General features: G+C 44.9%; 1 long non-coding RNA gene across 1 annotated transcript in view; it reads right to left on the bottom strand.

The window, feature by feature from the left end:
* LOC124545079 overlaps nt 1-25,861 on the bottom strand; it is a 486,583-nt gene that overhangs the window by 286,546 nt on the left and 174,176 nt on the right. Inside the window, exon 3 of the long non-coding RNA XR_006967588.1 lies at nt 18,831-18,931. This is a non-coding gene — a long non-coding RNA (uncharacterized LOC124545079). The remainder of the gene's footprint in view (nt 1-18,830; nt 18,932-25,861) is intronic.

Raw genomic sequence — 25,861 nt, 5'->3', positions numbered from 1 at the left:
GTTGTGGCGTTTAAATGCTGAATAAAGTGTGTGCCCGTCATAGTTTGTAACTAATTTACGTTTTCTTTTCATGTACTTCAATAATTGTCCCTGTCAATAATTGTCCCTGAGCGAGAGACGTCTACAGACGTTAAAGTAACCTCTGGCGTGCCACAGGGGAGTGGTATGGGACCATTGCTTTTCACAATATATATAAATGACCTAGTAGATAGTGTCGGAAGTTCCATGCGGCTTTTCGCGGATGATGCTGTAGTATACAGAGAAGTTGCAGCATTAGAAAATTGTAGCGAAATGCAGGAAGATCTGCAGCGGATAAGCACTTGGTGCAGGGAGTGGCAACTGAACCTTAACATAGACAAATGTAATGTATTGCGAATACATAGAAAGAAGGATCCTTTATTGTATGATTATATGATAGCGGAACAAACACTGGTAGCAGTTACTTCTGTAAAATATCTGGGAGTATGCATGCGGAACGATTTGAAATGGAATGATCATATAAAATTAATTGTTGGTAAGGCGGGTACCAGGTTGAGATTCATTGGGAGAGTCCTTAGAAAATGTAGTCCATCAACAAAGGAGGTGGCTTACAAAACACTCGTTCGACGTATGCTTGAGTATTGCTCATCAGTGTGGGATCCGTACCAGATCGGATTGACGGAGTAGACAGAGAAGATCCAAAAAAGAGCGGCGCGTTTCGTCACAGGGTTATTTGGTAACCGTGATAGCGTTACGGAGATGTTTAACAAACTCAAGTGGCAGACTCTGCAAGAGAGGCGCTCTGCATCGCGGTGTAGCTTGCTCGCCAGGTTTCGAGAGGGTGCGTTTCTGGATGAGGTATCGAATATACTGCTTCCCCCTACTTATACCTCCCGAGGAGATCACGAATGTAAAATTAGAGAGATTAGAGCGCGCACGGAGGCTTTCAGACAGTCGTTCTTCACGCGAACCATACGCGACTGGAACAGGAAAGGGAGGTAATGACAGTGGCACGTAAAGTGCCCTCCGCCACACACCGATGGGTGGCTTGCGGAGTATAAATGTAGATGTAGATGTAGCGAGGGCGTACAGAGAAATAGTGCCACCGAATTTTTTTATGCGAAAACCTTTAACGATTTTTAAATAAAACAAACGTTATTAACATTCTGAATCTTTTATTCTTGCTGTCTCTCAACATAACCACCGTGGCGACGAACCTCTCTCCCAACGAGAGGGCAGTTCGTTGATATCGTCACTCTACTATGTTTGACTTTCACGGAGCTACAACCTAATTGTGCTTGCACTGCTTCATCACTGTCAAAGTGAAGTTCTAAATAGCGTTCATTAATTTTTGGAAAACAGAAAAAGCTAATGGGGCAAAGTCAGGACTGTATGGAGGATGAGCGATGGCAATGAACCCAAGGCTTCGAACTGTTGCAGATGTCGCAGCGCTCGTTATGTGGTCTGGCATTGTTCTGGTGAAGGATAGGGTGCGCACGATGTGTCGACGAACTCTTCGAAATCGAAACAGTATTCCAGAAACCATAGTTACGTTACACACCACCATGTTACAGGCTAAAATTGGGAGACCTCTGCCGGCAGAGGGCTGCAAATACGTAGACATGAATAAAGATGTTGTTGACGTTGGTTTTATTTAAAAAGCTTTAAGAGGCCTCACATAAAACAAAGTCGGCATCGCTTCCGGCATTCCCTCGCACTCTGAAGCAGCAAGTACAGATAGAAAGGTTGCAAGCCATTTGTCTTCTTTGTCATAGGAACATTCACTGCTGTCCTGTTATTTATTTTGTCGTCCAGTTGTTGTGGCTTATGGAACTTCCGTCTTTGGCTACATGCTCAGCGCGAAAATCTAACACAGGGAGGCGAGCCCGATACAGATTCCAATCTGCGCGTTAGAATAACGTCTGCTGTTCTGGTGGAAAGCCCATACTCACTGTAGTTTTCCATATCCATGTAGACAGGTGAAGTGCTGCGAAATAAAAAACCACGAAGCACCAACCACGCAAAACAAATTCATATGAGGGTTGGGGCCGACCGCGGTGGCCGTGCGGTTCTAGGCGCTTCAGTCCGGAACCGAGCGACTGCTACGGTCGCAGGTTCAAATCCTGCCTCGGTCATGGATGTGTGTGGTTTCCTTAGGTTAGTTAGGTTTAAGTAGTTCTAAGTTCTAGGGGACTGATGACCTCAGATGTTAAGTCCCATAGTGCTCAGAGCCATTTGAACCATCTGAGGGTTGGGTTGTTTGGGGGAAGAGACCAGACAGCGAGGTCATCGGTCTCATCGGATCAGGGAAGGACGGGGAAGGAAGTCGGCCGTGTCCTTTCAAAGGAACCATCCTGGCATTTGTCTTGAGCGATTTAGGGAAATCACGGAAAATCTAAATCAAGATGTCCGAACGCGGGATTGAACCGTCGTCCTCCCGAATGCGAGTCCAGTGTGCTAACAAAATTCACATGACTCGCACATGGCGTTGACTACATTTCTTCCCATCTTCGTAAATGACGATGTCACAATAGGAACGGCTCCCAGCAACACAAATAACATATGGATTGATTCATTCAGTTATTTCTTGGTAAAACAATTTCATGTAACAAACCGCTTTCTGATTCACATTTGTTTTCTTTTCTGTATAAACACAGTCATCCTAAAAAATGTAATAATGAATCACTAAGCCCCTCTCCCTCACCAGCTTTCACATTTAATAAAGGTTACACTGAGAATCTAAATATTACTGTCTGGTTAACCATATCTGTCACTGTGCTTGCACTCTAGCTACCAGCTGCTTTTACGATTAAGCCGAAGCAGTCAGTTTTGTCATTCTAGAAACTTCTCCATAAACACTTAACATATACGCCACTTCTCACTGTCCAACAGAGGAAGGAAATCTTCACTTCTTACTACAGTTCTCCTCCTTTTTCCTTCCTTTGTTCGGTCAAACATCCGATCCCGTTTCTTTTTTCTCTTCTTTACATGTATTCCACAGTTCCGCAATGCCATTTGATCTCACTCGCATTACAGTCGCAACAGTCATCTACCTCTCCGAGTAATAGTCTTTAACTCTCCTCTTCACAAGCACACGCAGAGAGCAGTTAAAATCTTTACAGTTAGTTTACAAACATGCACTGATAAATTGTGACGAATGTTTGGTTTCAAGTGCGGGAGACCCCAATTTTAGTAGGATAACTGTAACCGCACAAGTAACGCGTACAGAAGCCACTACCGGCTACGCAACAGCTACAGGCAGCAGTCCATTACAGTGCAGGGCTGCTTTCATGCTACAGAGTGCTGAGCCTGCCGTGACTTAGCTTCATTAACGAGATTGGATGGTGACTCCGCTCACGTATACGTTACGCAATGCGGGAACAGCAGGTCTGGCAGCCGACAGACGCTCTCCTGGGGGATGCTGTAACGGAAGTTGGCTACCAGCGAGCCACATTCGCCGCAGTGCTCAGCAGAAGCGCTGAGTTGACCGCGCTGAACGCCACGCTGAGTAATACTAAAGCATCTGAGCTAGGCTGCACGGTAGTATAGGCACTGGACTTACATGCGGGAAGAGTGGGGTTCAAACCACTGTCTCACAGTTCACATTTATATTTCCGCGGTTTCCTCAGTATCAGACGACTGCCACTTCCTATTAAAAGGACGCTGACAATTTCCCGCCCTATCTGAGTTCTAATGACCACGCCATCGACGCCACGTTAAACCTTAATCGCTAGACTACTTAAGACTAAATCGGTACTACTACAAACTTTCATCAAATATCGCACTTATCTTGTGGATGGAACGCCAATATCACAGAATAGAGTTACAGTGCAACTAACCATATATATTTTATTCGACGATTGAGATCTTTGAAGTTGAGTCCTCAAGATCTATTAGTGAGTTTTGATGTGGTACTCTTTTTACGTGAGTTCCTCTGGAAGAGTCCCTTAGTTTGATCAGTGAAAAACTGGATGAAGAGCTGGTGAAGCTTTGTCGTCATGTGCTGACATCCACGTATTTTTTATTTAACGGTAACATTTTTGAACAGAATGACGGAGTGGCTATGTGTAGTCCTTTATCACCCATAGTCACCAATTTATTTATGGAAGACTTCGAGGATATGCCACTGATGACTTCAGCTTTGCACCAACGTGCTTCTGGAGATATGTGGATGATACCTTTTTCGTCTGGCCACATGGACGTGATGCTCTTAATAGATTTTTGGAACACTTCAACTGTCTTCATCCCCGCATCTAATTTACTATGGACGTTGAAAGTGATGGGACGCTTCCATTTTTAGACGTTATGGTTTATAAAAAACCAGATGGTGCTTTGGGATACAGTGTTCACCGAAAGCCGATGCACACAGATCGGTGTCTGCATTCCAAGATTTGTCATACACCTCATCAGTGCAGTGGTGTCCTCAGGACTTTGGTATGGAGAGCACATGCCATTTCCGACGCGGACAGCTTAACCCAAGAACTTGTGCATTTGATGGCTGTTTTTAAGGAAAATGAATACTCCGAGAAGCAGATTCGTCGGGCTTTGGAGTTTGGACCACCTAAGGAGGTGCATGAAGAGGAACATATATCGGTGGCCTCTCTTCCTTATACTGGAGGCATATCGTTTCAGGAATTATAACATTAAGAGTGTGTTCCATCCGCCTTCTAAGATTAGGGCACTACTCGTCTCTGTGAAAGATGATTTGGGGCTTAGGAAACCCGGTGTGTACAAAATTCAGTGTCAATGTGGGAAGGCTTAAATTGGCCGTTCGATTCACACAGTTCATGACAGGTGTTGTGTGGAACATCGCCGTCATACGAGCCTACAACAGCCGGAAAAATCGGCAGTAGCAGAACACTGCTTAAATGAGTGCCCGTATGAAATTTAATGGAACTGTGGTAGTTGCCAACATTTCCGGTTTTTGGAACAGTGTATATAAAGAGGCGATTGAAATTAGGTTGGCGGATAATATAATCAACAGAGACATGGGTTTCCTCTTAGCAAGACGTGGAATCCTGTATTGTCTCGCATCAAAATTGAACGTTCTTCGGTGCGGCCCTGAGTGCGATATATCGTTGCCAGCAGTGTTCCACTAAGGGCGGCGCCACCTCCCAGTCTTGGAGGGCAGCAACCGTGATGGGCGGCGCATGCGCCGTGTACTGAACGGTGGCCTATATAGGACGTCGATTTGCAGCCTGGCGTCAGTTCTCAGTGGGACTCATCAGCAGAAGCAGCATTTTCCTGAAGATGGCGACCAGTTGTATCACCGAAATATCGAGTCAAGTTGATTTTAGGATCCGACAGCAAACCCGAAAAGACTTTCTAGACCATATACACACTCTACATGAAGTAATTAATAGTCGAGCTGATGAATATGAAATGGCACAATGCATAGCTTTTATAGATTTTCAAAATGCTTTTGATCATGTCCGACACACTGCTGTTATACTGCCACTGGCCGAACAAGGCACATAAACTCATTACGTAACATCTGTGATACCTCGATGATTTCTGTCACCATAGGAAAACACACAAAGAAATTTTTCGTTGGAAGATGAAAAAGCAGGGTAACCCCTATATCCCCCAAACTATTTATACCAATCCTTGAGATGGCTGCATCCAAAATTATATGGAAAAAAGGAGAATTAGAATAAACGGGAAAAGACTCACTGATTCGATATTTGGAGACGACCTTTTTCTTTCGCGAGCAAATACTCTATCAACAGAGTTATCCAAGCACGATCACGATCCGCCCACTCAGCTTCATTTCCGTCAGCACCACTTCTCCTACGTTCCAGACTTCACGGAAGTTCTCCTGCTTAGCTCGCGGGACTAGCATTCCTGAGAGAAAGTGCACTGCGCAGACACAGCTTAGCAACAGCCATGGGGATTGTTTCCAGGAAGAATTCGGAAAGGTGTGAGAAAAGTTACTGACGGTAGTAGAACCTTAACCTTTAGAGCGGTTCGTGACTCACCTTCGATAGAAGAGTCGGAACAGCATTGGCCGGTGAAAGACAAAGCTCCTAACTCCGGGCCCCTTCCATAATACTTTCTGCAAACAATTCCGTAGGCTGTTGTTAAGCCGTTTCTCCGAATACACTGTCTTCCATGAATGCTAGTCCCGCGATAAGCAAGAGGACTTCCGTTATGTTTGGAACGCAGGAAATGTACTGTGAGAATGTGTCGTGACTCGTGCTTGGGTAGGTCGGTTGGTAGAGCACTTGTCCGCGAAAGGCGTAGGTCCCAAGTTCCAGTCCTCGTAGGAAAAACAATTTCAGTCTGCCAGAAAGTTTCAAATTAGCGCATATTCCGCTGTATAGTGAAAATTTCTTCTGAAACAATCCCCTAGCCATTCCTCCACAATAGCCTTTCTTCTAGGAGTGGTAGTCCTGCAAGATACGCACAACTTTTGTGTAGTCTGGAGGGTTGGATAGGAAATGTGGGCGAAATTGAAGGTGTGAGGGCGTGTCTTGAGTCCTGCTTGGATAGTTCAGTCGGTGAGAGGCTAAGGTCCAGTTGCACTGACCCAGTCCATTACCGTTTAACCGGAAAGTAATTATTACTGTGGATATCCTCAGACATTCCCACGGATATCAGCATCAGGGCAGGCTTCTATCCGGTAAGTAATAGCTACTGCGAGTATCCGTATCCGCGCGGACCTCTGTGATACGTCAGTAGGCTGTCTTGATATAGTCGCGACTGCAGCTTTCAGCCCGCAAATACTCTGGCGGCGCAGGTGACGCACGGGAGCTGCGAGCAGGAGTTAATATTCAGCGCAAAGGCTGACCGTTTTAACTTCGTCACGCAGCATGTAGCAGCGTTGGGAATCGACGTCGCGACCGCCTCGGCGGCCTATTGATAGCCAGCCTGTGCGTCACGGGTCCCAATCCTGCCTTTAACGAGTGTCGACCCGGGAATAGACTCAACCAGCTTGCAAAGCTTGGGCACGACCAGTGCAAAAATGGCTCTGAACACTATGCGACTTAACTTCTGAGGTCACCAGTCGCCTAGAACTTATAACTACTTAAACCTAACAAACCTAAGGACATCACACACATCCATACCCGAGGCAAGATTTGAACCTGCGACCGTAGAGGTCGCTCGGCTCCAGACTGTAGCGCCTAGAACCGCACGGCCACTCCTGCCGGCCCGACCAGTGCAACCAACGAAACGAAGAGTCTACAAATTCATACTTGCTTCGTAATGTCAGATGTGTCGAAGTTCTTGGATTGATCAGTTGGTCGCTTCTAGTTCATTCAAATTCTTGGGCGAGGTGGAGCCTTCAAAGTTAAGATAATTTGCTATGGAATAATCAAGTACTATTGTCATGCATTATTATGCAGGTGTGGTGGAATTTAATAAGTAGAGTAATTAGAGTTTGGGAAGCGGAGGTCAGAAATAGCACAAAAAACTTTATTTGAAGCGCTTAATTTTTATCGTTAATTTTATGTATGATGCAAGGGCAGAGAAGAGATACTGAACAGCTGTGATGAAACGTACGTATCGAGGCACTTTTCCGTATCTTTTGCGGATCGTTACACCATTTGATGAGGATGTTTCTGGGTGTCATAAAGATGCAGTTTTCCGTTTTGCCTAACGCAAGGATGCCCGAGAGAGCCGGCTTCACGAGTTAGAAGATGGGACTGACAAGTTAATATATTCGAGCAGTCCTTCCAAACTTCTCAAAATGAACTAAGTTAGGTTGGCTGTAAAAAGCAACGTCTCACTGGATAGATTAGACTACGTCTGTATCAACATACCGGGTGATCAAAAAGTCAGTATTAATTTGAAAACTTAATAAACCACGGAATAATGTAGATAGAGACATAAAAATTGACACACATGCTTGGAATGACATGGGGTTTTATTAGAACCGCCCCATATTGCCAGACGCGTGAAAGATCTCTTGCGCGCGTCGTTTAGTGGTGATCGTGTGCTCAGCAGCCACTTTCGTCATGCTTGACCTCCAAAGTCCCCAGACCTCATTCCGTGCGATTATTGGCTTTGGGGTTACCTGAAGTCGCAAGTGTATCGTAATCGACCGACATCTCTAGGGATGCTGAAAGACAACATCCGACGTCAATGCCTCACCATAACTCCGGACATGCTTTACAGTGCTGTTCACAACATTATTCCTCGACTACAGCTATTGTTGAGGAATGGTGGTGGACATATTGAGCATTTCCTGTAAAGAACATCATCTTTGCTTTGTTTTACTTTGTTATGCTAATTATTGCTATTCTGATCATATGAGGCGGCATCTGTCGGACATTTTTTGAACTTTTGTATTTTTTTTATTCTAATGAAACCCCATGTCATTTCAAGCAAGTGTGTCAATTTTTACCTCTCTATCTGCATTATTCCGTGATTTATTCAGTTTTCAAATTTATACTGCCTTTTTGATCACCCGGTACATAGTCCACAACCCACTACAGATGAACGATAGAGTGTGCGTTGTACTATTGCTTATTTCTGCCTTTCCTGTTCTACTGGCAAATGGAACGAGGGTAAAACATCTGACTATATACATCCGTAAGGGCCCTGATACGTCTCGTCTTCGCGAAATATGTGTTGGTGGCAACGGGTCGTTCTGCAGTATACGATATTTATGATATTGCAATGCCTGTGTTCTTCAGAAGTATGATGATAAGTTCACTCGGAGATGCACGCACAAATTACACAGGCACTGCAACGCCGTATTTATCCGCCGACATCGGGCAAGATAATTTCAATTAATTGATGAAAAAATGTCTCCCCTGTACGGAATATACATAATGAATGTACGAGTGCAGGTTGTAGACACATGTTTGACGACATATGAATGGTTGGGTCTGGTCCCGAGTCGTTCTCAGATAGCCTAATAGTAAGGTAACCCCACGCGACAAGTAGGAAGTCGGAGTTCGAGTCCAGGTCCGGTGCAAATTTTCATTGTCGTCAATACAATATACAGCTGATGGCTGTCCATATTCGCAAATGCGAATATATTTAATGCGTTCTGCAGTGTGATGTAAAACGTGTTGCTTTGAACTTTATCAATAGACTTTCGCGAAATTAACATCCTCTTAATCGAAATATCCACGGGTGTACTGCCGGTCTACAGTGTCAACGGGCACAATATTTCGGCGATCACACATGTCGCCATCATCAGGTGAACTGACGGACTGAGCTCCTGTGAACGTGCCGGCACGGAGATCCGTACGCTATGGCTGCTCAGGGGGAACTGGGTTAGTTGGAAGAACTGGGTTCCCCCTGAGCAGCCATAGCGTACGGATCTCCGTGCCGGCACGTTCACAGGAGCTCAGTCCGTCAGTTCACCTGATGATGGCGACATGTATGACCGCCGAAATATTGTGCCCGTTGGACACTGTAGACCGGCAGTACACCCGTGGATATTTTGATTATCAAATACACCGGGAGAAACTCAAGAATCACAACATCGTCTTCTTTCCTGAGATTTCCAGTGGAGTTCACACAACCTACAGGTAACAAATTTAGCAATACGCCTCTGAACTACTTAGTTGTCTTCCTTTATTCCATCTGATGGGGATGCCAATCACTCGAGTAGTATTCAACAATGGACTGCGCAAGTGTTCCGTACGATTCCTCCTTTATAGATGAGCTACATTTTCTTAGAGTTCTTCCAACTAACCGAGTTGACCATCCATCTTCCCTATTGCCCGTCGTATGTGCTCGTTCCATTTCGTTTCGCTTAGATATTTTCACCCAGATATTTAATCGACGTCACACTGTCAAGCTAAACACCACTAATGCTGTATTCGAATATTAAAGCTTTGTTTTCCCTAATAATCCAAATTAATTCACATTTTTCCACATTTAGGGCGAATAGTCATTCATCACACTAAAAAGAATTTCTCTCCAAATTATCCTGTATCATCCTGCAGTTGCTTAAAGACATCAGTGCCCCGTTCATTACAGCGTCATCATCAAAGAGTTGCAGACCGCTGCTCATCCTGCCCGTCAGACGTTTTTGTAGTGGGTTGGTGCACATGTTCATAGCGTCTTTCCAAAAGTTTAATAAACACGATAGATACACACAAAAGATAGTTTATAGCCATCAATAACACAGGGCAGGTCAAAAGTCCTTGGACACCTTCATAAGTTGGAAGATTAAAGGGAAAATTGAAATGTGATGATGGGAACATAGGTTTGACGTGGGGCCGCAACTTTTGGAGTGAATTCCATTCACGGCCGCCATCTTGAAATCCGCCATTTTGGATTCTTTTTTTTTTTAATGGGAAGGGGGGGTGTATGACACATCAAATAACACTCCCTTGAGCTCTGGAGTTTAGTGGTGTAATTTGTTGCTGACTATCTTGTACAGTTTAGAAGTTATTAATGTTCAAAGTTACCTTGATACCGACTCATGTCTCTCTTTGTTCCAGGTGATCTAAAATGGGTCTCACACATGAACAGAAGATCGAAATCATTCTTATATCAGGGGAACGCAGCTACCGAAGAATAGCAGCTGACTACAACAGACGGCACCCAGACAGAGAACCGGTATAAGCACAGCACGGTGGGCCGGCCCCGGTGGCCGAGCGGTTCTAGGCGCTTCAGTCCGGAACCGCGCTGCTGCTACGGTTGCAGGTTCGAATCCTGCCTCGGGCATGGATGTGTGCGATGTCCACAGGTTAGTTAGTAGTTCTAAGTTCTATGGGACTGATGACCTCAGAAGTTAAGTCCCATAGTGCTCAGAGCCATCTGAACCACTTTGAACCAGCACGGTGGCTCACGTGATCACCAAATTCCGAGAGACGGGCTCTGTTCACGATAGGGCACGTAGTGGGCGACCAAGGACTGCCACCAATGAGGAAACCGCAACTGCGGTTGTTGCGTCGTTTGTGAAAAGTCCTAAACGAAGTACCCGTCGTATGGCCCTAGCATGTGGAATAAGACAAACCTCCGTTGTCCGGATATTGCACACCACTTAGTGGCATCCTTACTAGCCGCAGATGCAACATCGACTTAACGAAGATGACCCTGATCGCTGGTTGGAGTTCTGCCTGTGGGCTACTGAACAACACGAACTGGATCCTTCGTTTGCCAAGGGCATACTGTTCAGCGACGAGGCGTATTTCACTTTGAGTGGGGAGGTTAATCGACATAATTGTCGATACTTGAGTGACGCAAATCCGAACTGGGTTGCCCCAATTCGAGAACATAGCCCAGCAAAGGTGATGGTGTGGTGTGGGATATGGGACACCCGCATCAATGGGCCATTTTTCGTTTACAACACCTTAACTGCACCACAGTATCTGATGCTGCTGCTGGACCTTGCGTTCCCTTCCACATTGAACGGTGTTCCCTTCCACATTGAACGTTGACGGCATTTTCCCATCTTATTTTCAGCACGATGGAGCCCCTCCACACTGTGGCATTCGTGTCCGTGAATGGTTGGAGGAATAACTGCCATGGAAGTGGATTGGTCGCCGTGATCCCATGGAGTGGCCGTTCAGATCCCCTGACTTAACGCCCCCTTTTTTTTTATCTATGGGGGCATCTTAAGCAGACAGTGTATGCTGAGAGCATCCGTGATTTGAGTCACCTGGAGGAACGCATACAACACGCCTGTGACTAAATTGCAGGAGACACTCTCATCCATGTACAGTCAGAGTAGTTGCATCGACTACAGTTGTGTATTGCACGAGATGGGCAACATGTAGAACTTGTAGCAGTCGGTATGAAGGTAATTTCCCAACTTTGAACATTAATAACCTCTAAACTGTACAAGATAGACAAAAACAAATTACACCACTAAATTCCAGAGCTCAAGCGAGTGTTACTTGATGTGTCATACACCCCCCCCCTTCCCATTTAAAAAAAAATGACTTGAATCCAAAATGGCGGATTTCAAGATGGCGGCTGTGAATGACATTCACTCCAAAAGTTGCGGCCCCACATCAAACCTATGTTCCCATCATCACATTTCAATTTTCCCTTCAATCTTCCAACTTATGAAGGTGTCCAAGGATTTTTGATTCGCCCTGTATATTCTCCTTATCACTTACAACAGTCTGCCAACGCTGCCGTAACTTTTCGATTCCGTAACTGTAAAAATCACAGTGTTCTGAAGCGAAGAACTCGGTGAGCCATGTTCGAGGCGCAGTTTCATCTGTAAAGGAAGTACCGTGAAGGTTGTTCGATAGAAAGCGGAAAAGATGAAAATCTGAGGACGCAAGAGCAGGTGATAAGGTGGGTGTTGTTCAGCTGTTTCCCATCATTTCAGATAAATTACATTTAGCAGCCACGGACCTGTATAGACCCGTGCGGTTCCAACTCAACTCCTACAGTGTTTTTCGTCAGTCTAGCAGAATGCAGGCGGGCGTTATCGTGGAGTAGCGTCACTTCACGCAGTCTTCCTGGTCGTTGTTCTTGGACTGCATCTGCATGACGTCTTTGTTTTGGACAATTAAAATAATGTCAGCAGTGACGTTACACCTGGGGGAAGTAATTCGTAGTATATCACACCGTCGCTGTTCCATCAGATGTATAATATCTTTTGTCGATGCGTGCAGGTCTTCGTACGCAACCATCCCTTTCTTTTCGTTATGGTAGCATGAAGAGACAATTTCTAGCCACTAGTAATGAAACAGCATAGGAATGATCGGCGTTGTTCATGAGCCAATTGGTGACGGGCAAGGAGAGATGCACATATGGTTACCCACTGAGTTTTGTTATTTTAACTTAGAGCATAAGGTACCCTTAGACCCGATTTTTAAACCTTCCCCGTTGCAAGCAAATGTCGTGCGATGGAGGAATGATAAAAGTTCATCACATTTGCCAGTTCTCAAGTACAGTGACGTCCATCATTGTGGATTTATGAGCTTAAACGATCTTCACCAAACCCCGAAGGTCTTCCCTAACATGGAGAGACACTAATGTTAACAAGATCCTCCTTACACAGAGAAAACTATTTTCTTGCCGTGCTCTGTCCAACGGCGTTATCCCCATACACATCGCAAATGTTTCAGGCTGCCGCCGCTGCTGTCACCCCTCTACTGAACTCAAACAGAAGAATACGTCGGAAATACTCTGATTTCTCCACTTGGCACTTCATTTTCTAGCGTCCACAGCTCCACTCACTATCTCCAAATGAAAATATGTTAATTCAAATAGCAACAGGGCACTACAAATAAAAAATGGCAATCGACAAATAAACTCATAGCAAACGGAATACCAACATGCAAAACAAAACCTTTATGAACTTGTGCACCATCGTAATATATCGAGACCAAGAGGGTCCTACCAAAGTTCCCTTGGCCATGCCTAAGGATACCTTTGCTTACTGCCAAAGGTTTTAAATAGCATCCAACATTAGCGGTCGCTCTCATTTTACTGATTAATCTTGTTGAGACAACAAGTGTCTTCCGCCGTAAGTACAGTCAGCCTCCAGGCCACATGGACCTACAGCTTAGGCGCCATGTTGCCACAGATTACCTGAGTGCCTAAGGCCTCAGAAGTTCATGGAAGGCTAACGGTTCAGTCAAGAAAAACCGCTTAGAATCTTGTTGCTTCTCTGGTAGCGACAATTAGTCACATCAGAATCACGACGGTAACTAGCAATTACTACAGTTTCCAGAGTATAGGCGCCTCTAACCTGCCTCTAAGGTAATCTCAAACGTTCTACAGACCGTGTTTTATAACTGTACAGAATCCTCAGTTTAATGCCTGATTTCTACATTCATGTATGTTTCATGATTTCTTTTTTTCTTTTTTTCCCTTGTCGGCAAGCATTAACAGGCGGATCCTTAACTAATGTTTCTCTATAGTACCAGCACTTTTGCCGCTCATTTCGGTGCTTTCATATTAATCACACGCGTAAGTCTCTCGTAAAAGTCTCTATGAAGCAAAATGTATGTTGAATTTGTAGTCGACTCTTATTTTAAGTAGCGTTGTGGTTCGTTCCCTGACTGTACTCACGCTTTGACACCATCGCTGAGATTAAGCGTAACGCAAGGTGAATCAAGCCTGAAGCAGTCTGAGAACCTGGTGTTCCAAGCAACTGTTTGGACTATGTACTTCGATAGTTGGGGTACTCGTTTTGAGCTAAGCCGGTAGGCGCAGGCTGCGGTTCAAACGGTGTTCATCAGTGCCGTCGAGGCAGAATTTTGATAACGTGACGATTTTCTCAGTCGAAATTTTAACAATGTGAGTCCCAGAGTTTTCTCTACACTTGTATTAGAGTGACATTTTTATGGTACCCGAAGTACAAGAAAAGCTACCTGAACGCAGGTGTTCGTGGAATGAAAAACGTCACTGCTGTTTACGCAGCAGTTGTAAACGATGGTTCAAATGGCTCTGAGCACTATGGGACTCAACTGCTGAGGTCATTAGTCCCCTAGAACTTAGAACTAGTTAAACCTAACTAACCTAAGGACATCACAAACATCCATGCCCGAGGCAGGATTCGAACCTGCGACCGTAGCGGTCTTGCGGTTCCAGACTGCAGCGCCTTTAACCGCACGGCCACTTCGGCCGGCAGTTGTAAACGAAGGCAATGTAGGCAACAACGAAGAGCTCACTAAGTGGTTCAAAAGCGTCTAAGTGCACACGTATGTCTGGAAGAATGGAGAGTAAAATTTAGACTAAAGGTACTCATCGGGAAGAAGCTCTCGCAAAATACTGATAGGCGACGATCCAGTAAAAGCGAAAGGATATACACTACTGACCATTAAAATTGCTACACCAAGAAGAAATCCAGTTGATAAGCGGATATTCATTGCACAAATATATTATACTAGAACTGACATGTGATTACATTTTCACGCAATTTGGGTGCACAGATATTGGGAAATCAGTACCCAGAACAATCACCTCTGGCCGTAATAACGGTCTTCCTGGGCATTGAGTCAAACAGAGCTTGGATGGCGTGTACACGCACATCTGCCCATGCAGCTTCAACACGATACCACAGTTCATCAAGAGTAGTGACTGGCGTATTGTGACGAGCCAGTTGCTCGGCCACCATCGACCAGGCGTTTTCAATTGGTGAGAGATCTGGGGAATGTGCTGGCCAGGGCAGCAGTCGAACATTTTCTGTATCCAGAAAGGCCCGTACAGGACCTGCAACATGCGGTCGTGTATTATCCTGCTGACATGTAGGGTTTCGCAGGGATCGAATGAAGGGTAGAGCACGGGTCGTAACACATTTGAAATGTACCGTCCACTGTTCAAAGTGCCGTCAATGCGAACAAGAGGTGACCGAGACGTGTAACCAGTGGCACCCCATACCATCACGCCGGGTGATACGCCAGTATGGCGATGACAAATACACGCTTCCAATGTGCGTTCACCGCGATGTCGCCAAACTCGGATGCGACCATCATGATGCTGTAAACAGAACCTGGATTCATCCGAAAAAATGACGTTTTCCCATTCGTGCACCAGGTTCGTCGTTGAGTACACCATCGCAGGCGCTCCTGTCTGTGATGCAGCGTCAGGGGTAACCGCAGCCATGGTCTCCAACTGATAGTCCGTACTGCTGCAAACGTCGTCGAACTGTTCGTGCAGATGGCTGTTGTCTTGCAAATGGTCCCCATCTGTTGACTCAGGGATCGAGACGTGGCTGCACGATCCGTTACAACCTTGCGGATAAGATGCCTGTCATCTCGACTGCTAGTGATACGAGGCCGTTGGGATCCAGCACGGCGTTCCGTATTACCCTCCTGAACCCACCGATTCCATATTCTGCTAACAGTCATTGGATCTCGACCAACGCGAGCAGCAACGTCGCGGTACGATACACCGCAATCGCGATAGGCTACAATCCGACCTTTATCAAAGACGGAAACGTGATGGTACACATTTCTCCTCCTTACACGAGGCATCACAACAACGTTTCACCAGGCAACGCTGGTCAACTGCTCTTTGTGTATGAGAAATCGGTTGGAAACTTTCCTCATGTCAGCACGTTGTAGGTGTCGCCACCGGCGCCAACCTTGTGTGAATGCTCTGAAAAGCTAAACATTTGCATACCACAGTATCTTCTTCCCGTAAGTTAAATTTCGCGTCTGTAGCACGTCATCTTCGTGATGTAGCAATTTTTATGGCCAGTACTCTACTTCCTCGAATATACGTTTCATATAATGGGTAAAGGTTGCATTAATTCTAGAATATACGTCACGCCAACAATCTTTCTCACCACAAATACTCTAGCTACGTAATTACATGGTTTTCGTACCACACAAAAAATAATCATGTTTGTTACAGAAACGTCCACGGCTTCCGTAGATACTCAGACCGAGCGTTACATACGAGGGTAATCCCGAAAGTAAGGTCTCCTATTTTTTATAAGTACATAGACCTGTTTATTTCTACAATGGTTTACATCAGTTTACAGCTTGAACATTTAGCTATTTTCGTCATAATCACCATTTCTGTCGATGCATTTTTGTAGACGCTTTGGCAGTTTTTTATCCCCATGTCATACCAGCTCGCCGCCATGTTGTTCAGAAAGTTTTGAACCTATTCTTTCAACTCGTCGTCGGAGCTGAATCGCTTGCCGGCCAAATGTTCTTTTAACTTAGGAAACGTGATAGTCACTGGGCGTAAAATCAGGACTACAGGGTGGGCAGGTGATTACGTTCCACTGAAACTGTTGCAGGAGAGCAACAGTTTGCCGAGCGATGTGTGGGCGAGCGTTGTCATGGAAAATGTGTACGCCCTTGATCAACATTCCTCTTCTCCGGTTCTGAATTGTCCGTTTGAGTTTTTTCAGAGTCTCACAGTACGTGTCAGCGTTAATTGTGGTCCCAGTGGGCATAAAGTCGACCAATAATACCCCTTTCCGATCCCAAAAAACCGTTGTCATGACTTTACCGGCAGACTGTGTTTGAATTCCCGCGGCTTTGGCGAAGGAGGATGCCGCCACTGGCGTGATTGTTACTTGGTCTCAGGTGTAAAGTGGTATGCCCAGGTTTCGTCACCCGTGACAAGTGAGTCCAGAAAGTTGTCCTGTTCGGCTGTGAGGCGGTGAAGGAATACGCGGAAAGCATCAACTCGTTGCTGCACGTGGTCCTCAGTCAGCATGCGTGGCACCCATCTTGTGCACACCTTCCGGTAGTTCAATGTTTCCGTTAAAATTCTGTGACCGGTGCTTCGAGAAACCTCAGGAACCAACGTGCAGAAATCATCCAGGGTGATCCGCCGATCTTCACGCATGCTTTGCTCAACCTTCAACACTGTCTCCTCAGAAGCTGACGGTCTCCCGCTCCTTTCTTCGTCGTGAATTTCGGTCCGACCAGCTGCAAACTCTCTACACCACTTACAAACATTTTTGACATCCATGCACGACTCACCATTCACTTCCGTCAATTGGCGATGGATTTCAATCGGCGCAGTGCCCTTTGTGTTCAACCAACGAATAACTGCGCGCAATTCGCACTTGGCAGTAACATCCAACTGGAGCTCCATTCTCAACGGCTGCCGAGCCAAGACTGAGCGCCTCAGCGCGGCGTGCGCATGTTTACACACAGAGCGTGAAGCACTCTTCATAACATTGTGACCAACTGCCACACAAATAGAGTTCTGTACTTACAAAAAAATAGGAGACCTTACTTTTGGGATTACCCTCGTAATATATCCGATACTCATTTCTCTTGATCAAATTCTAATGACATGCAGGCATTTGAGAGTAAGCTTAATCGTTGATGTCTGCGGTTTTTATAATAAAGCTCTGTACTAAAGTTTCAGCACAGCAGAATGCACAACAAAATTCTAAAAAAGATACACACATCCGTAAAATTTTTTATTTCTGGTTGGAGTTCTCCGCTGATGGAAGTGACGAGAAAAAGCCGAAATTGACCTGCTTCGATTGGAAGTTCAACAGGGAAATTTTTGATGGCAGGCAACTTTTAATGAAAATATGAAACGCGGTTGTCAATCTGAGAAAATTCTTTTCCACTGCAACACAGAATACCGCAAAAAGAGTACGTATCACATCATTACGTCAAGTAACTTTGCATCGTCATTCATTCACAAATAATTGCTTAAAAAGTCTACTACGATGGAAATGTTTCTTTTTCATCAATACTCTGAATACAGAGTTTGATAAGAAATTTAGCATCATTTGTTCATGTGTCATTCGTGAAGTAAGGTAAGTTTGTGCACAGAACATACGCAGCTGCTTTGAGGCTGACAACCTTTCGCTTTCTGTGTTCAGTAATTAGAAGGGCGTGACTAACGCAATCAGCGCCTCTGATCCGACTGTGGAAGGAGTAAAACACTGCAATAGTGGAAGCGACGTCACAGACGGTGTACTCTGTTTTTGCAGTAGGAAAATAACACGTCCGGGGCGTTTCAGGACATTATTGTCGTTGTCTGTAGGAAATGTTGTATGAGTTCAGCCAGAGCTACTGTTTCCCAATGGGTGAACAGATAGTCATACGTAATTTAACGGAGAGACATGTTACTATGTTCCGTGCAATGTCGGCCTGGAGCTTTCAGACTATTTTATTTTTTCAATATCTGCTTGCTAAACGTTTTACGGATGATGATCATTTCCTGTATGCTGTCGTAGCCTGGTGCTGAAGCACCAGACATGTCGCAATGATGTGAAGGACTATTTATATTATCGTCTAAGTTGGCAAGAGGTGCCATTGCTCACTCTAAGACTTTATGGAGGCGTACGTGATAGTATTTGGCAAAATGGGAAGTATCGTATTTTTGCAGTACTGATAATAAATCTTTTACTATGACGAAACTGTCTGTAGTTACTACGGCATACAGTCGATCGCATGGCTCTCCAGGAATGGAGTTAGTTTCTCAGAAGTTTGGTGTATGTTAGTTTATGCGAGCAAAATATGTGTATATATATCTCTCTCTCTTACCTTCCTTCCATACACTGTCAAATCCTTTACGGACGAAGCTATCTCATACAACTCGTGCTAATACGTCTTGTTCCTCCAACGTGCAGTTCGGTCGCAGGGAACTGAAACAACGTAAAAAATACACTATTTAAAAGCGAAATAGTATATGCTTATTTTATTTACATCAGTTAACCGAAGAACGTATTTTAATTAAAAACCCATACCATGGCATTTCATCTCAGGAGTGTGAAATGCGGTAACCTCTAACTGCCCGCTTGCCAAAACCATCGTGTAACAAGGTACAAAATCCTATGAATCTACATGAGAATAGGTATGAACGCAATTGAGATACTTATGCCTGAATCTCTTATGCCTGAATCTCTTTTACCAGAATCTGTTCTGGTACATAAAACATTGGCTTTTGTCGAATGTGAAAGGACAGAAAAGTTAAACAGTCTCTAAAATAAGATGGGGAGGGGGTGGGGGCGGGGGTGCCCGTTCACCGTCTCATTAACTGTGCACCAGTTTCATTAAGTGCTGTTTTAGCTTTATACGCGTTTTTTTTTTTTAGAGAAAAACCTGCAACGAAAGCAAGAGACAAAAATAGTTCGTTCTCTAACTAAATTTTGCAATATTACCAAACGCGTACTTTCATGATGTAGATGATGTCATTTCTGTACGAATTAGACCTATGTTGGTATTCCTAATGTTACATGTTTACTAAACCTACGTGTTCACACTCGACGAATTTCACATACACACACACGAATAATTGCATTTCAAGACCTATAATTGTAAACTTTCCATTAATCTCGAAGCGGTACAGAATGCGGATATGAAAATTCAGCAGAGAAAATTTCACTAGTTACAGAACCATTGTTGCTATCCGTCTAAAGCTATACATATTTTAATCTAAAATTCCTTTCTAATTATTTTAACTAAGCGGGCACTTTTTGTCTACACGACACGCCATAGTAAATATAAGATGAGGCACACACAGTTTTTTTTTCCAAGTTGCATTTGTGATCAACATGTACCAACAAGGTCATGGATCACCATTTAACAATTTCTTACAGATTTATTATGAGCGTTAAAATCAATCATAGTTTTAGTTTTCGTAGCTGATAATTCACTTCGTTTCAAAATAAATGATATCTATAAGCACAAGAGAGATCTCTCGTGTCCTTTTATTTCCATTTAGATACACTATTTGATCAAAAGTATCCTGACACCTGGCTAGAAAGACTTAAAAGTTCGTCGTGCCCTCTATCGGTAATGCTGGAATTCAGTATGGTGTTGGCCCACCCTTACCCTTGATGACACAGTCCCTTTGATAGTTCAAAGATGTCACTAAACTCGCCCAAAGATGTAAACAACCATGCATGAGCAGCGCTTATTAGACGGAGAGAGTCGGACAGCCGATCAGTTCGTCATTCCTCCAGAAAGGAGGTACACGGCTCGTGTTGTCTGTAGTTCAACCATGCCTAGACGGTCAATACCGCTGTTCGATCGCGTCCGCATTGTTACTTTGTGCCGGGAAGGGCTCTCAACAAGGGAAGTGCCTAGGCGTCTGGAAGTGTACCAAAGCGATGTTGTTCGGAAATGGAGAAGATACAGAGAGACAGGAACTGTTGATGACATGACTCGCTCAGGCCGCCCAACAGCTACTATGGCTACTGCGGATTATGGGTCGGAAGAACCCTGACGGCACAGCCACCATGTTGAGTAATGCTTTTCGTGCAGCCACACGACGTTGTTACGACTCAAAGGTGCGCAAGAGGCTGGATGATGCGTAACTTCACTCCCGACGTCCATGGCGAGGTCCATCTTTGCAACCACGACACCATACAGCGCGGTACAGATGGGTCTAAAAACATGCCGAATGGACCGCTCAGGATTGGCATCGCGTTCTCTTCATCGATGAGTGTTGCATATGCCCTCAACCAGACAATCGTCGGAGACGTGTTTGGAGGCAATCCGGTCAGGCTGAACGCCTTAGACATACTGTGCAGCGAGTGCAGCAAGGTGGAGGTTCGCTGCTGTTTTGGGGTGGCAATATGAGGGGGCCGACGTACGCCGCTGGTGGTCATGGAAGGCGCCGTAACGGCTGTACGATACGTGAATGCCATCCTCCGACCGATACTGCAACCATATCGGCAGCGTATTGGCAAGGCATTCGTCTTCATGGACGACAATTCGCGGCCCCATCATGGACATCTTGTGAATGGCTTCATTCAGGACAACGACATCGCTGCTCGACACGAGTGGCCAGCATATTCTCCAGACATGAACCCTATCGAACATGCCTGGGATAGACTGGAAAGGGCTGTTTATGGATGACGTGACCCACCAACCACCCTGAGGGACCTACGCCGAATCGCCGTTGAGGAGTGGGACAATCTGGACCACCAGTGCCTTGATGAGCTTTGGATAGTATGCCATGACAAGTAGAGGCATGCATCAATGCAAGAGGGTCCTATAGTTATCGGTATGTACAGCAATCTGGACCACCACCTCTGAAGGTCTCGCTGCATGGTGGTACAATATGCAATGTTTGGTTTTCATGAGGAAAAAAAAAAGGGCGGAAATGATGTTCACATATATTATCTCTACTCCAATTTTCTGTTCAGGTTCCGGAATTATCGGAACCGAAGTGATGAAAACTTTTTTTGATGGGTGTATTATGGAATTATGGGACGTCCTGGCTTTACTGTCAAGTTTCCGGGCGTATTTTGGAATCGTCTAATACTTGATCTTCCTTACCTAATCGTAGAGAAAGCGGGCTGTAAAATTTCTTTGTACGTGGCATATGCACTCTATTACCTTGTTTTAAAGTCGTTGTAGTTTCTTGATGTGAACTTCGGTGCTGTGGCACAGACCAGATCCAGGGCCTGCAAAATTGCAATTGGCACTAAACGGACAGTGATGACCTTTCTTTTTCTTCTTGTTTCGAATGGGCCTACTTTGGACCACGCTTGTTCAACTGTTGGGCTTTGATTTTTGCCGAGTACTGTAGCATCCGCTGCCGAAGTAACTTCTTCCTTTCTTCTGTGCACGGGGTACCTTTCCTTCGGGGCTTTTCCTGAAATTCTCGGGCTTCCTTCAGGGTACGTCTCATAGACTGTCTGCTCTGGAGATCAGTTATACTCTTTAAAGTCCGTTTCAGTTTCTGTCAGCAAAGTGGTGCGAATCTTCTTGTTTTGGCAGAAGGTGAACAGACGGTTGGTCAATCTGTTTGAGGGCAATCTTGCAACATGGCTATAGAAAGCTACCCTTCTTTTTCTTGCGCAGTCAGAGAGCCTCTCGATATGCTCGTAGAACTCCGAGTTATGTCGCCTTCTGAATTACCCACCTCCTTCTACCGAGCTTAAGCTCTTCCTCAGGATTCTCCTCTCTCTGACTTCCTATATCTCCATCAGACCTCTCCGGTTCGTGGAAAGATATTCCATAGCATACAGGGATTCTGGTCGAATGACATGGGTAGTGCTTAAGTTTCAGGTTACGTGACGGGCATTTTTTGTTGTAGGTGTTCATAGTCAGTCGATAGGCTAGCTACAACTTGTTGACTCTCATGGATAATGACGTTTTTTGAGATAAGTTGGCTTCAATCCATTCGCCGAGATACTTAAACTTCTCAGTCCTTTTGATGTTTCCCTGGTCTAGTAACATCTCTCTGTTAGCTTCTTTGATGTTGGTGAAGAACTTTGTTTTCTCCAGCGACACTTGAAGACGCACTTAGGCTGCAGGTTTTCTCAGGAAGTTTACCTACATTGTTGCCATTTCAAGAGAATCAGCAATCAGTGCCATGTCATCTGGTGGTGGTGGTGGTTAGTGTTTAACGTCCCGTCGACAACGAGGTCATTAGAGACGGAGAGCAAGCTCGGGTTAGGGAAGGATTGGGAAGGAAATCGGCCGTGCCCTTTCAAAGGAACCATCCCGGCATTTGCCTGAAACGATTTAGGAAAATCATGGAAAACCTAAATCAGGATGGCTGGAGACGGGATTGAACCGTCGTCCTCCCGAATGCGAGTCCAGTGTGCTAACCACTGCGCCACCTCGCTCGGTGTCATCTGGAAAAGCCAGGCAATCTACAATGAGTCCTTCGTTCTTACAGCCCAGATTAATGAGAAAACACATTGCATCAAGAATTTAGAAGCATCATGTAAACCAAATGTGAGTAAAGACCTCCTACGTAAGCGCCAATCAAGTGTCATAGATACTTTGTTGTCATGGTCTACTGAAATGGAACGACAAAAAGTCGTAAATCTTCAATTACTCGAGGGTGTTTCTTGGTCCGGAGGAGTGCCTGATTTTGGTCCCAGTAAGTCCCAGTCGCTAGGCCGCGTCCACCTCTCCAGATCACGCTTAACATCTTGTAGTCGGAGCTGAATTATAGCTGGGGATAAGATTCTGGGATTTCTAGTGATGTCATTTTCGTAGATGTACTTGCTTATGCGTGGCGAAGTTCTGAGTTTTAACGTCCTGTCGACGACGAGATCATTAGAGATAGATCATTGGATCGCATTAAGAAGTACTACACTGGGCTCTTTTCAGATAAATTACGCATTATTTGCCTAAAGCTGTTTACGGAAATGACGGAAAACCGTGATATGGATATCCGGACGGGGATCTGAATCATCGTCTTCTCGAATAGGCGTCTTGTATCTTGCAAAGTTGGCGAAGTAGGCGCATAGTACAAGACAGAGGTTCTCACCGATCACTAGGGCCATCATGCATGGATCACTCTATGAAGGAATTCGATATTTTCGATTTGTACTGCGAATGTACGCCCACTGTTATAAAGAAGCCCAAGCAACAGGACGCTGTCAAAGTCCCGAGTAACATCTCATAGGATCATTCTACCAATCGCCTCTATCGTTGAAGACCAATGTGATTTCCCTAACAATTTTCCGCAGTTGCTACAATGTTGTACGTCCCACACGGACCCAAAATTGCTCCTCTAGTAAAATACCTCCCCTAGTCCGTCTGTGTGACAGTCTTCTCAAAAACAGTAGTGCAATGAGGGAGTGCGCCGCCTGTAATTTATTATTTTTTAGACTTGTGTATTTTTAAGCGGTAGTGAATGTCTTCTCTGCCACTGTGAGAACATTTGGCGCTAACGAACGCTAGAGTCGGCACCGCGTCACATCGCGCCAGCAAGTCTGCCACTGGTGTATTTACACAGGCACTGTTTACGCCGTGCGAGCTGGAAATAGCAAAGCACCGTCTCTAGAGCCAGAAGGCACGCTGCTGCCAGCTCTCGAGTTAGTCTGCACAACGCGGCCCGACATACGGGAAGGCACTGCACATAACGCACCACAGCAGAACTTTCATTCCACACACTTTCCTTCACTAGGTGGTGCGCCAGTCACCAACAGACACAAAAAATGGCTCTGAGCACTATGGGACTTAACATCTATGGTCATCAGTCCCCTAGAACATAGAACTACTTAAACCTAACTAGCCTAAGGACATCACACAACACCCAGTCATCACGAGGCAGAGAAAATCCCTGACCCCCCGGCAACAGACACGTCTATCATTTTTTGTACTGAAATAAATGCACTGAAATAGAATGAACGACTCAATCAGTGGAATGAGATTAATGTAAATGCAAAGCCACGAAATTACACAGATCAAAAGTATCTGGACGCCTTGCGTAATGCAGAATTGGCAACCCGCTGTCACGGGAGGCGGATCCGTCATCACGAAACGAAACAGGCAGCACTGTGTAGTCAGTGCAGAAAGAGTAACAGCAGAAAGGTTCTTTCTGGAGAATTCAGTGACATTCAACGTAAAGACTTTGAGCTCAGATTCTGTTTACATCGAATAACGAACATCGATACGTTGTACCATCCAGAATTGTCGAAATGTCTACTTTTATTTAGTGTATGAATGTTGCAGTTTAGTTTAAATGTTGCCCACATAGTAATAACGTAAGAGGAAACCTGCCTTTTCGAGCACTTTTTTGACGAGTGCCAAGTCTGAGGCGTCATAGAATTCAGACTGTAAGTAGGACAAAAATTTCCTTTGCACAATTTAAAAAGACAACCAATCTGCTATTACAGGATATCTTTCGTTTCTTTCCGATTAGTCATTTCATCCTAATAATAGAGGATGTACCGGGTGATCAAAAAGTCAGTATAAATTTGATTGAAACACTTGCTTGGAATGACATGGGGTTTTATAAGAACAAAAAAGAAGTTCACAACATGTCCGACAGATGGCGCTGGACAGCAAACCGTCAGTGACTGCTACCGTGACGGGTGAGAGGTACGCCGATATGTTACAGAATTGCATCATCCCCAGCCTGGCTGATAAACACCTGCTGGAACGTACGATGTTTATGCAGGATGGCGCTCCACCCCATATTGCAAGACACGTGAAAGATCTCTTGCGCGCGTCGTTTGGTGGTGATCGTGTTCTCAGCCGCCACTTTCGTCATGCTTGGCCTCCCAGGTCCCCAGACCTCAGTCCGTGCGATTATTGGCTTTGGGGTTACGTGAAGTCGCAAGTGTGTCGTGATCGACCGACATCTCTAGGGATGCTGAAAGACAACATACGACGCCAATGCCTCACCATAACTCCGGACATGCTTTACAGTGCTGTTCACAACATTATTCCTAGACTACAGCTATTGTTGAGGAATGATGGTGGATATACTGAGCATTTCGTTTAAAGAACATCATCTTTGCTTTGTCTTACTTTTTTATGCTAATTATTGCTATTCTGATCAGATGAAGCGCCATCTGTCGGACATTTTTTTAACTTTTGTATGTTTTTGGTTCTAATAAAACCCCCATGTCATTCCAAGCATGTGTGTCAATTTTTACCTCTCTATCTACATTATTCCGTGATTTATTCAGTTTTCAAATTTATACTGAATTTTTGATCACCCGGTAGATTCCCGCAGCTCGCCTGATGGTGATACGCATCAATATGAACATTTGGTATTGTCTTCCACAGCTGTTTTTTGATACAAATCTGCGCAAACCGAAAACATTACATATTTAATTTGCAAGTATTTGCCTTCCGCCCCTTTTCAACTCAAA

The sequence above is a fragment of the Schistocerca americana genome, chromosome 8 (assembly GCF_021461395.2).
Source record: "Schistocerca americana isolate TAMUIC-IGC-003095 chromosome 8, iqSchAmer2.1, whole genome shotgun sequence".
Classification (NCBI taxonomy): domain Eukaryota; kingdom Metazoa; phylum Arthropoda; class Insecta; order Orthoptera; family Acrididae; genus Schistocerca; species Schistocerca americana.
The sequence above is the reverse complement of the archived record's forward strand: the minus strand, read 5'-3'. Positions and strand labels throughout refer to the sequence as shown.